This window comes from Glycine max, chromosome 19, assembly GCF_000004515.6.
Source record: "Glycine max cultivar Williams 82 chromosome 19, Glycine_max_v4.0, whole genome shotgun sequence".
Taxonomy (NCBI): domain Eukaryota; kingdom Viridiplantae; phylum Streptophyta; class Magnoliopsida; order Fabales; family Fabaceae; genus Glycine; species Glycine max.
In genome coordinates, this window is record NC_038255.2 from 36772838 (window position 1) to 36787408 (window position 14571).

At 34.2% G+C, this 14571-nt stretch overlaps 1 pseudogene; it reads right to left on the bottom strand.

Annotated features, from left to right (window-relative positions):
• Positions 1-1429: 1429 nt before the first annotated feature.
• Positions 1430-8073, bottom strand: LOC113000428 (glucose-1-phosphate adenylyltransferase large subunit 1-like; annotated as a pseudogene).
• Positions 8074-14571: the final 6498 nt, after the last annotated feature.

A 14571-nucleotide genomic window follows, 5' to 3' on the forward strand; every position in this document is an offset into this window, starting at 1 on the left:
ATATTTTCTACCACTATATTATGCATGCACGCAACCCCAAACTACTATTTAAGCATGAAAATGTTAGTAATAAAATTGTATTTTCTAGATTTATTGTATAACAAAGAAAGATCAAAGAAAAAAAAGTCAAAACTCCCTAGTAACACAAAATGAAATCTCAATTTAACTTTGAAACTAGTAAGTTGGCAAAATATATATCACACCCTAATGGATTCAACTATAATGTATTATAAAGTGATTAGTTGGATAATTTTAAGTGTTTCATGTAATTATTTTATCTTTCAATTATTGCATTTTGTATGTAATCGTGATGTCTGACATAATGTAGAATACTTCATTTGCTGCTTATTGAACACCCTGATATCACTACATTTAAATCATTGTGTATAAGTCTAGATATTAAATGCTTCAATGTCATTTGAGAAGTTTCTAAATGGAAGATTTTGAGACAACACTGACACTGGAGGTTTGGATGACGCCACTTCCGGTGAAGGAAGATAAGTCAGGGTAGACGCCACAAGGATTACCTTGATAAGTCTGAGATTGGTTCAACAAGGAACTCAGAGAGAAACTCTCACCAAATTTTATCAAATGTCAAAAGTTTCTTTTATTGAAAACAAAAACAAATACTTATAGTGTATCTGAAGAAAAAGATAAAAATAGACATGGGCCTTCTAAACAGTTTGGGCCAAAATTACAATAAAAATAAATTATAACTAAAAACTTATTTAACTTGGGCCTTCAAGTTAGTTTGGGCCTTCAACAACAATTAGTAGTCTTGGTAGTGCCTCTGCCTCTGGGCCTTCATCTTTCTCCACTTGGGCCTTCAATCATCATCAATGGCAGCTATACAAATGACCAGCCTTGTCTCTATGACGTGTTGGGCTTGTTTAAGTCTGCCTCTGGTCATGGGACCTTCAAGTGCTTCATGGTCCTTGCCCTTGGTTATGTCCTCATCACTAAATAAATTGGTTTGCATGATTTAGATATTATAGAATCCAGATACAAGGGAATTCTTGATAAATCCAAAAGTTTGTTCATAGATTTTAGTATTTTCTCCAACGTCAATTGGAACATTCCCGTCTACCAGGAGAGATGTTATCTCATACTCGATTGATAGTAGTTAGCATGCATCATCGTCATATCCTCAATAGAAAAGTCCATAAGATGTAATCTTGATATAGAATGTTTGAGTTAAACAAGCACCTTTATCTCTTTTGTCCTACAAATCAGCCCAAGATATGTGATATGTTGATGTGCTCAAACTTCCTAAGGAAAACATGTGTGTAAGTGCAGCTTCCCCTTCTCTACCAATTTTGGTGGTACGATTTATTGTCATCATTAATGTAAAACACAAATTTTTCACAAGTCATCCCGTAATACCCCTCACACGACGACAATAGAATGTTTGTTAAACGTTATATTCCCTTTAGAAGAAGCAACCATGAGATATAATTGCATCCACAATCTATGAGACTAACCCATCATGCGTACAATAACATTAACCATAGAAATCAATCAACACTCATGTGAAACACAAATTCTAATTGAATAAAGCAACTTACTAAAAGTTTATTGTCATATGTACCTTGCATTTTTCTACTTTGGTGGGTGGTAGGAATCTTGGGGGAGTGAAGAAAGGCATCTTTGAATCATAAAATTCAAATTTAGGAAGTTGCACGTAATATTGTATGACATATTGGATATATTACTATGTTTTCCTTATGAATGAACACTTATTCCACAATAAAATAACTTTTTCTCAATCCTGTTATCAAGTACTATGTTATTATTAACAAAGGCTCTAATGAATAAACAATTAAGGCTTCTAAATTATGAAGGAATGCCAAATTCTCCAACAATATGTGAAACCTTTTCTAATCAAAATGCAAATGCATAACTATCCAAATGGGTTGAGGGCAAAACTAGTTACCTAGGTTGACTGCTAGAAATATGACAATAGGGACTTAGGTATTAGGAGTGCCTACATCCCACCTCGAGTAGTATGGGATGCTAGGTGAAGTACTTAAGAGTTAAGAGAGTTAGTTATCCCTCCTTGATTGCTAGATTTTCAGAGAAATTATAGGATAACTAAACAAACTTGTTATGTCAGGACAAGAGTTGCATCAAAGAAGGACTTTATAATTCTAATATCTTTCAGTAGTTATTGAACAAATACTTGAGAATGCAACTAGAAGGAGAAACATACATGGGGTTAGTTACTGCGTAACAAAAAGGGAGTTATTTTTATTAGCATTCAAAAGTTAAGAAAAAAAACACAACTAAGAAATATTCCCTTTCACCTAGACATTGTGCTCATTCATAGCATTTGGGATAATTTCAAATCTAAAGTCATAACATCAAGAACATTTCCATCTTAATAGTTGCAACAAGGTTTTAGTTCTAAACACGTAGACACCTCTAAATGCAATATGAGGATATTTTTTTGCTTCTTGTGGTGATAACCCAAGAAGAGTGTTATCAACATCCTGTGGTCATTGACAATGCAATAGCTAGAAAAAATTTAGATTAAACATCCAATTTTTAAGGCCCTGTTTGGGGTGATTTTTAGTTTTGAGTTTAGATATTTTCAAAAATAAAAATTAGTTTTTAGTTTTAGTTTCGAAGACATTTTAAACTAGCTTTTATAATATGACTAATTTCAAATAAATTCATTTGAAAAGTTCCATGATGTATTAAAATTAGTTTAAAAGTGTTTTTGTGTGGTGGTGATGACAATGGCGATGGTGGTGATGCTAGTACCAGCAACAGCAGTAGAGATACCAGTGGTAGTTGAGATGGTAGTGGCGATGCCGATGGTGGTAGCTAGTGGTGGCAGCAGTGATAGTGATAGTAATGTCGATGGTGATGGCAGTAGCAATGCTGGTGGTGGCAGCAACAAGTGGTGGCGGTGTGGTGTTGTTGGTGGTGGTGGTTGCGACGACACTGGTGGTGGTTATGGTTGAAGTGATTAAAACATCACAAGAATGAGGGGTTATTGTGACTTTGTTAACCTTTCTTGAAACTTTACCTTTTTTGAACTTTTACTCAAGATTATTTTGGTATGCAAAAAGTCTTAACATAGAGGTTCAAACACTTAGATAACTAAACTCTCTACTTGGTTAGTCACAAAACTCATTATGAAATGTTTGATATGATTATGAGAACCTAATGTCAATGCACATTTTCTTATGTTTTGATGTTCATTATTTAAATAAAAAAATTTATCAGAATATTGTTATTATGAAAATCTCAGTTTATGTTATGCAAATGCAATACTAAGAATGTTTTTTGTCATAATGTTGTACTCAGAATGTTATTTCCAGCTTTTCATCCACAAAACCATTTTTTTGTTTTATGAAAGTTTTTATACTTTGATGCATATGATTGAACTGGTTTAAGACAAATCTTGTTATCACAAAAATGATTTAGTTTAGATATGTCATTTAACAAAACAGTTAAGCTTGCTATGAAAATCTTCTTATGTATGCATTTTGATATTTGTCATTCTCATTCTCATAAAATTTTGATGTAAATGCAGTATTTATGACAACAAAAAACATAATGTAAGGAGGAAGGGAAGAAAGGATTTAACACAGATTTTTTATATTGGTTTACCCCGACCTTAGGTTATGTCCAGTTCTCACCCAAATTCATGAGATTTTCACTAACACAACCAACATGTTGGATTTTTACAACGGTCAACCCCTTGATGGACTTCACAACATCTCCATAACCACAACACAACACCACACCTGATCTTGGCATAGAGATAACCTGTCTCAACCACAACGCCATGGGAGAGACAATCCAAGTATTTTTCACCTCTTCATATGGGCTTAACCCACAGAATGATTCTCCTAACTTTTAGGAAGTAAAACCCACCCAACCACGACACCTACTTGGTCATGGGAGAGACAATACAAATATTTCTTTCACCTCTCCAGGCTATCCAAGTATTATTTCACTTTAGCCTCTTCAAGCTACCATCTCAGAGAATCTCTCTAAGCTACCCACCTTCCATGGGTTCTCCCTATCACTTCTCTCACATCCAAACATAGCCCACATGGTTAATTTGGGATACTTACAGATTACATACAAGGAGACAGTGTTTAAGAGGTTTTTACAACACTCATTGGGGTGAATCTTTTTTGAAGCTATAAGCTATATGGACTCTTACTGCAACCATTATGAGCTTCATAATGCATCTGGAGTAGGGAGAGGAGATGAATCTGGTTTTTGCATAGTGTACATTGTCTTCTACCTTATTTCTCATGTTTTGCAATTGTCTTCTATCCTTTTATAGGCCCCACATGTCAAACTAGTCATTATCTAGTTGTTATGACATTTGGGTAACTTCTTCTTGAAGTAGACAAACTACTTTTAACTTTACAACTAACAACTCCTTTATGATAGTATTATTCTAATGTTCTCATTCTTAGACTTCTCAAGTACACCATTCTGATGTTGATTCTGAAACAACTTTATTCTAACGTAATCTGTTTAATGTAGTCTTTGATAGATCTTCTAAGTAAGACCTTCTTGATGTCTTTGCAACATGATAAGATTGAGATCTTCAGAGGAAAGCACTAACTTCATCAAAAGATGAGCTTTTTTCAAATCTTTTGAAGCTTTTCACTTGAAAGCATAGTTGAGACATCCATTTTGAGCTTGCTATGAACTCATCATAACATTTGTTATGTTCTGCTCTCTATATATGTATCATTTACAGATATGTTGGCTTGTATAGCTTTCCTGCATATGATGTTATGCTTTAAGATAGTTCTCTGATGTGGAAAGCCACTAAATGTTCTCTTAAAGGAATACTTTGATGAGATGGCATGACAAACTTGTATTCCAAACATTCTAGTGTGAGCTTGTTGTATGCTTAGTACTGTTTTTTATTTCTTTGACCTTTTGAACGGCCAAACTAGTTTTTGATGCCTTCATGAAAGTTGTATAGAATTTTATCCTTGACATTCAGGCGCTAGTCTCATGTTATTTGGATCACTACAGTATAAGAAATCTTCAAAGCATTGCAGTTGTGATATATAGTGAGGACAAAATGACATATTTATCTTCATGATCAGTTTCTTCCAAGATCTAAGCCTTGTTAGCCCATGACTTCTGCATGAAAGATGTAGATCTTTCTCTTAGCTTTCCACAACCACTAAGATCATCTCAAATGCATTTTTGTAGCTCAAGTCTTCAAATTAATGCTCATATATCAAGTTTTCCAAGCAAACTAGCATTTGCAACTTCAGGCTCAATTTTATGCACGATCCAGGTTGTATCAGACCACAAGTTGTTTATGAAGTTTGAATAAATTTCTTCAAGATTTCCATAGCCACTAATAACAACTCAATTTCATTTCTAGAACTCCAAATACAATGTCTAGAATGAACTCATTCTAGTGATGAAATTCCATTTTGAGTGTGTTGCACCAATGTTATTCTTCATGCCATGTTCATTGTGCAGGTATATATGTCTGCAATACTTTTCTTGTCCTTTAGTTGTTGATTACTTCTCATGTCTTGAAGTTTTTCTCTTTATCAAGTGAGCACGTTGACTTCTTCATTATAGTACACAATCAAGGACACTTTGAGTCTTCTTTTAACCTTTCAAGCTTACCATCCTTTTTGAGTGACTCGTGATAGCCTTGAGTTTACTTCAATTTTTGTTGTTTACAAAACTTTTTTTCCCCTAATACACTTAAGCAAACTCATCGGTATAAATAAACTCAAAACACTTATGATTTATGCCAGAAAATTCCTCATAATTAAAACACCATGGGTGTTGAACTCAATAATAGTGACGTCGATGGAGGTGGTATTGTTGTTGTTGGTGGTGGTAGCAATGTCAATGGCGGCGGTGATGTTGATGGAAATGATGGTGGCAGCGACAATGGTGGTTTTTGTAGTGGCGATTATGAAGGTAGTGGTGTTGGTGGTGAAAATGATGGCGGTAGTGGCATTGGCATTGGTGGTAACAATGTTGATGGTGATCTTGTTAGCGATGGTGGTGGTGGTAGAAGTGGTGGTGGTGATAATGACGATAACATTGATGGTTGTGATGGCAATCTTGTTGGCGATGGTGGTGGTGGTAACAGTACTGGTGGTGAACGATAACATTGATGGTGGAGGTGGTGATGATGGTAGCAATGTTGGTGGCGATGGTGGTGGTGGTAGAAACAACTAATTATGATGGTGGCAACAACAATGGTGATGGTGATGGTGCTGTAGTGGTGACGATGACGGAGGTGGTGGTGGTGGTGGTAGCAAAAAGTGTCATTATCAAATATGGAAAATGTGTTTTTTTAACTAAAAACCAAATTCACAAAACATTTTTTCTTGGTTTTGAAAACGAGTGTAAAATTGTTTCAAAAATGATTTAAAATCATTTCAGCTCCAATTTTTCTAAACATGTTTGTTTTGAAAATTGCACTTGAAAACCAAAAACTTGTAACAACCTTAAATGGGACCTAAGGTAAAAGGGATGTAATTCAAATTTTAGATACTATCAATATATCATTGTCTTTATATATGATCCTCTAGGTTTTTTTGCAAATTGTATAATTCATCCCGTTTTATTAATTTTCATGAGTCTATAGTTTGATGCTGACTACAAGAATTTTGACATTGGCCAAATCCAAATACAATTAAAGATAAAACAAAAGAAATATATCATTGTTAATGAAAGTGCTAACTTTTGCAAACGAGGTGTATTGCCTTTATTGTACGAAATCAAACCATGCAGATTTTTCATGTAAACATACCTGTCATCCATGAGTCAACATGAAACTGTGATATCAATGTTTGTGTCAACACAACTCTACAATTATGGGCCCTATCAAAATCAAAATTAGTTTTAGAAAACTAAAAATTCTATTAGTAGTAATGTAAGGTGAAAATGATATCATTTGTACCTCTATAAAGTTCATATAGTCCTTTTGTTAAAGATGATCATAATAAAATATCATTATATGCTCAACATTCTTGTTCTTAGCCGTCTGCAAGATGATACATACCCACATTCACCACTCCATATATCAAACTAGTATTTTCAACAAATAGACAACACCATAAGTTTTTACCACCAAAACCTATATATATTGTCTTACAACATCAACTATCCCTTGGAACCACTTCTTCCCTGCCTCTTCAGGTGCTTGAGTAACCGCCAAGACCTATTAACATATAAATTAGAATTCAATTATTGATAAAAACTTGTTAGCAAAAAACACTTTTCAGAATATAATAAGAGTATGTTTGATTTCTTTCTTGCTTATGAATTTTGGTTTTAAAAACTATTTTCTAACATAATTTCAAACTGTCTTTGTTGAAATTGTATTCCCCTACTCACCTCACCTCACAAACAATTTTTTTTTGCCCATAAATATCATGCCACAAATCCTTTATCAAGTCCAATAGAATCAGTGCCCCATTCACCCTTATTAACTTCCACAAAACCACCTCATATAATCCCTACAATTCAAACTTCAATTCACGCCCCAACCAATGTAACTATCAACACCAAAACACCTTATCACACTTCCTTAATTCAAAATCAAAATCTCACACCCTTTAATATCTCCAATCCCACCGCACTATTGTAGCTAAGTTTTTTCTTTCTTTTTCGAACATGCAATTCAAAGATATAAAATTAATTTCAGAACATGCAATCCAAAAATATAAATTTATTCTAGAATAATTGCCCCACAATTATGTGATTACCATTCTAGAATCATAAATTTGTAACATCATTTTTTCATGTGTTGTGATCCATATTTGGTTTTTCGAGATTGTGCATTCATTGTCCTAGATTCATGATTCTGAAAGCTTATAAAACTCCTTTGGATTATGGTTTTTGGAATTGAATGATATTGATGTAAAAACTAGCAAGGCATCACTTAGCATCGAAGAAGTCAAGGTAGTTTTTATGCACTCCTCACTTGCTACTCCCTTGTTGCTTTCTCAACCTATGCCTACACTCTTTTTCCAACAAATTTCTTAAGTATACACAAACTCAATTCTCATGAATGCAACATTATTTACTCATCACCTTAACTTGCATTGTCTCACTATTAATTCCTTCAAAGTTCCAAACCTTATCTTCTCGCAACACACATGAGGCAAAGAGGTGCTAAGGTTGCCATTTATGGGGTGTGTGTTGAATTAAAAAGACACTTGGTAATAATGTCCACTTTTGTGTTTTTACTTTTTTATGGGGTGCAATAAGCAAATATATAGATCTAGGAAGCAGAAACCTTGGAAACGACTGTTGAGGTATTTGGGCTAGGTGTATATCAAGTCAACATTCAAAACCCTGACACAATCCCTAATACATTGGATATCAATTAAGTATGAGATCTGGGATAGGTAGATATGTGTCAAGTATGGTGATGGAACATTTACGCCTATTAAGGTCAATTTTAAGGATGTTTTTGATCGAATTGAGTTGATTGTTTATGACACTTATCTTCTTCTGCCTTGATGAAGTATCTTCCCTTTTTTTTTTATTGAAATTGGTTATATGTAAAAACTTTTATAAAATTTGTATATGTTTTATGCTACATGTTGCTTTTGATTCTCAAAGTAATTTTGTCATGTTTCATTGCTTTGTACACACTTTTTCTTGTAGGGTTAAACTTGAACGATATAAACTTTATTTCATAAGTGATGAGTGTTGTATAGGTAATCATTGTTGTGATCAACTCATAGAGTAACTTGAATATACTTTTTGTAAAGTTATTTATTTAGAAACTTATTGTACATTATTCACACAAAGTTTTTAGCTATAAATAACTTAAATGCCAATTATGTAGAGATTTTTAATTTAAAACAACTTATATAATCTTCATTGTCTTAATCACTACTTATATTCACCTGTAATTTTTTATACTTGTGGTTATCAACAAATATTTCCTAGCAAATAAAAATTAAGGGAGCATTTGTTTCGTGAAATGTTTTTGGATTCACAGGAATGTATACATGGGGATGTAAGGGGACATTTGTTTCATAGAATCTTTTAGGATTCGAAGAAGAAAATGTATATTCCCACATTTGTTTGAAGGTAATCAAAACATATTCTTAGTATCTTTTATTCCCTGGAAAGTGAAATGTCCATGCTTATGTTGATTTTGTATTGAGTTGATTTCCATAAAAAAGAGTAGGAATATGGATTCCTATATAATGAGAATCATATTAATTATGTGAAAATTCTACCATACCCTCAATATCAATACCTATTATCTCATTATTTGTCTATGATTTTTTTAAGATAGAAGACAAGTATGTTTCAGTTATTTTTGAAAGACAGAAGACAAGTATGTTGCAGTTGTTTTTGAAATTTAATTATTGATATCAAGGCAGTTTACTTATTTTGTTTTTTGTTTACTTGGGGTGTGGTTAAAGTTTTGTTGTACATGTCATTTTGTGTTTCTTGCTCTTTATAAGGCTAAAGGGAATATTATGGTGTTGGATTTATTTAATAGTAAGATGTGGTTAAGGAATTTATTGAAATTTTTTAAGATTTTTCACTACTATTTGCAAACTGTAGTGTCTAGCCTCATGTCTTGTTATGTAGGTGCATATAATAAGTTCTTTAATATAAAAAATGACACTTTTTAATAATATAACATACATTTCTAAGAAAAAATAACATGAACCAAACACATTTTTTAAATTTTCTTGGGAATATAAAAAAGATTCTCAAACAATTTTAATAGTTAAACAAATGTATTTTTCTTGAAATACTCAGGAATGTCATTCTCATTTAATACTCTTGGGAATAACATTCCCGAGAATGAAAGAGATTATGTGAAACAAGAATTCCCTAATATTTATGTTTGTTACGAGGTTTTAAAAAGTATTTTTGTGTGTTATTGATGCCTTGGAATGATAGAATTTCCTTTTTTTTTACTATATTTGCTTACATTTCTATTCCAATGAAGAGGGAGTGGAAAACTGATATTCCTACGAGAATGTGAGAATTCATTATCTAATACACATGTAAGTTCCATTTTTATTTTTTTAAAATTATTTTAAAATTTCAAAACTATTCCCATGAATATTAAAATATAATCAAAGATATTTTTAAGAAAAATACTTGGGAATAATATTCCCATGTTATATTCATGGGAATAAAATTTTGAGGAATAACAATCCTGGGAATAAAATTCCTAGGAATAACATTCATGAGAATGTAAAAAGATTCCATGAAACAAATATATCCTTAGATTTAGATTCTTTGAACTTGTGCTTTAGACTGAAGGATTATGTACCCTTTAGGTCATATGTCGACCAACCTCGTCAAGGTAACAAGGATCGATGCTTTGGCTTTACCAAAATCCACGTCAATGTTATGATGTAATTGCCTAGGGTGCACGTTGAGGATTTCGAGACAACAATTATGTTAATTACGGAGAACCATCCCTAAAATATTGTGACCCAATTGAATGCCATCGAAGGTATATAATCGTACACTTGACGTACATGCCAAACAAATTACACTTTACACTTGAATGCTCTTGGACTAGGTCTCCTTACCCTGAGGCACGATCTAGCACAAGAACATTTTGGCGCGCATAGTGGGGCATGGTGAAATGTGTTTTGTCGCCCTTTCTTTTGTTTTGTTCTTCTTCCACCGATGACGACGAGGCATAACTCAAACAACTAGTCCATATTGAGGAACCCAAACAGTGACCTTTCGACACTAGAAGGTATAATGGTAGAAATAGCGGAGGCCATGAGGGAGAGTGTAGAGGCCAAGAGGGTGGTGGATAAGGCTTTAGAGGCCCAAGATGCCTTGCGCCAATAGAATGAGGAGATCAAGAAGAAGGTTGATGATACTTATGTCATGTTGTAGAATCAGGTCGCGAATTTGAGGCGATTAGAAAGGGAGACCACAAACAAACTGCCACACGATTTCCAACCATCCTCGAAGGCCATAGAGGTTGAGCCTTTTCAACCATACTTTTTGGTGCCTAAGATAGAGGATTTCCATGGCTCCAAAGATCAACGCCGACGTCTAACCAACTTCCAAGCTTAGATACTTATAAGCAGGGGGAGCAATGCTCTATGTTGCAAAATGTCTCTAGGAACCTTATTAGAGGCTTCTTTGATGTGGTTTGCTAGTTTCTCATATCAATCTATAATCAACTTCCATGACTTCTCAAAGAAATTCATGTGCTACTTTGTGGCAAACAAAAGCCGACTGACTATACTAGCCGACCTCTTTGACATTTAACAACAACCTGGTGTGACTTTGAAGGAGTACCTGACCCTTTCAACAATGCCATAATACAAGTTGAGGATCTGAACAACTACATGTTTGTAGCAACCTTCACAAAAGGTCTACGTCCAGGGGAGTTCAACGAGTCATTGATATACAAGAAAATTACCAACATGGACAAAATCCAATCATGAACATCATGCCACATGGAGGCTAAGGAAGTTATATTGATGAAGTGGTACTGAGAAGGAAAAGAAACTTACGACCTAGGAAGAAAATCGAGGCTCCCAAATCAGGTTAGCTGAGGAGGGAAACAAGTTGAATCATCAACAAGATAAAAGAGAGAAGTTGGCCAACCTCAAACCTTTACTCCTCTAAACACTAGCAGGAGTAAGACTTTGAAAGATATTTATCACTCAAAGCTACTATGTCTCCCTCTAAACAGTCCACTGAAAAAAAGAAGTGATGTGGTGAAATAGTGTGAATGTCACCAATCTATTGGGCATGACACAAAGAGTTGCTTGATGTTGATGACACAAATTGAACTGTAGGTTAAGGATGACTATTTAGGAAAATATGTCAACTGGCGTTAGACTTATAAAGCTCACTACGGTCGATCAGTCTCAAGGAATAAAGTAAGTCTAAAACACCATTTATAGGTTATTTTTATTTCAATTAATTTATTCTATTTTCACTAGTCAAATTTTGTTTTGTTCAATATTATGAAAAAAATCTCTTATTTATAAATATTAAAGTTTAGTTAAAGGTTGAATCCACTAGGCACATTAAAACCTAGGCATGGTCCTCACTCCAATATGAGGTCAACCAGTTAAGACCTGGGCAATTAGCCAAGCATATTAAGACCTAGGCATGGTCGTTACTCCAATATGAGGTCAGCCACTTAAGACCTAGGCAATTAGCCGAGCACATTAAAACCTAGGCATGGTTCTCACTCCAATATGAGGTTAACCGGTTAAGACTTGGACAATTAACTGAGCATATTAAAACCTAGGTGTGGTTCTTACTCCAGTATGAGGTTGGCCACTTAAGACCCAAGCATGGTCCTCACTCCAATATGAGGTTAACTAGTTAAGACCTAGGCAATTAACCAAGCATATTAAAACTTAGGCATGGTCCTCACTCCAATATGAGGTTGACCACTTAAGACCTAGTCAATTAGCCAAGCATATTAAGACCCAGACATGGTCTTCACTCCAATATGAGGTTGACTAGTTAAGACCTAGGCAATTAGCCGAGCATATTATAAGCTAGATGTGGTCCTCACTATTAAGGGGTCAACCAGCTAAGACCTGGGCAATCTATCGAGCATAAGCAAGTACAAAGAGGATCAATTTTTAGTCAAGATGTCAAGTCGAGTACATATTAATATGATCTACAAATGGACTATATATTATTCTTATTTGAAAATGAGTTATATTATGAATTATCATATTACGATTTCCTAAGATATTCTAATACAGGCTATATGCTTGGTCGATATACAAGTATGACACATTTCCTATTGCTATGATCTACAAATGGATAACCATTGTCTTCATTTTTAACAAGTATTATAACACTTTACTTTTGGACAAGCATTTTACATTTCGTTATGATCTACAAATGGATGACCATTGTCTTCATTTTCAAACAAGTTTTTATAACACTTTACTTTTGGACGAGCATGTTAAACATTGTTACATTTTGTTATGATCTACGATTGAATGACCATTATGTTCATTTCCAAACAAGTTTTATGTCATTCTACTATTGGATGAGCATGTTAGACATCATTATGATCTACAAATGGACGACTATTGTCTTCATTTTCAAACAAGTTTTATAACGCTCTACTTTTGGACGAGCATGATAAACATTGTTACATTTTGTTATGATCTACAATTAAACAACCACTATCTTTATTTTCAAACAAGTTTTATGATGTTCTACTTTTGGCGAGCATGTTACACTTCGTTGCAATTCCTTATGATTTACAAGTAGACAACCACTATCATCATTTTCAACAAGTATCATAATGCTCAACTTTTGGATGAACATATTACTATCTAATTATGGAAGATAATAAACTAGCCTAGTTCTATCTACTTTTATATGAGTGTAACATGCTTAGAGCCCAAGTTATTTCCTTTGTCATAATATGCAATGTTTGAAGTGTTGTGTTCAACTTACAAAGTTATCTACAAAGGGATGAACATATGTAGCTAAACTAAGAAACTTTTAATCTTATGAAGTGATCTACGAATTAATGAGCATGTGGTGTACCCTCCAACCTCTATTGCATACTTTCCTAGGTTTGAGGCCAACCTTACCAAGGCCGACCAAGTTAGTCTAGTACTCTCCTGGGCACGTATGTCAACCAAGTGATGATTCTCTTCTAGCCTCTTTGCGCTATTGCTCTTGAGGCTGAGGGGTTGTGTACCTTGCATGTTATATGCGATCGAGTGATGATATTCTTTTATAGCCTCTTTGAGCTATTGCGCTTGAGGCTGATGGGCTGTGTACCTTCTAGGTCATATGTCGATCATGTAATGATTCTCTTCTAGCTTATTCGCACTATCACGTTTGAGGCTGAGGGTTTGTGTACCCTCCAGGTCATATGTCGATTTATCCCCTTTTCCATATGTTGTGTACCCTTTAGGTCGTATGCCGACTGACCCCTTTTCTATATGTCAATCGACCCCGTTGAGGTAGGAAGGGTCGACGCTTTGGCTTTACCCCAAATCCACATCAACATTACAATGTAACTGCTTAGGGTGCACACCAAGGATCTCGGTATAACAGTTACATTAATTATAGAGAACCATCCCTGAAATACCGCAATCCAATTGAATGTCATCAAAGGTATATAACCTTACACTTGACTTAGACACCAAATAGATTACACTTTACACTTAAATGCTCTTGGATTAGGTCTCGTTACCTTAAGGCACAATCTAGCACAAGAACAAAACCCAAGCACCCAAATAATACCCAAAACAAGACAAACTTGACAATTCAAATAATAGAATGTTGATATCATGGAATCAAGTCATGATAAAACCATACAATAAACAACTAAAATGTAAAATGCTTAAATAACAATAAAAAACTTATAAGAATTAAGGATTTTCATGAGAACAACAATAAACTACTTCAATCCTCATAAAATATAAATGAAATGAGACCGAGATCAAAAAATTATTAAGAAACTCTATTCTTAGTGGGTAACGAGTATCCCATAGCACTAATAGTGGGACATGCATCCTATTTCCGCTAACGGGTATCCAATATAATAAGTAAAAATCTCATGTAGTTAATTATTTTTTATTTATGATTTTA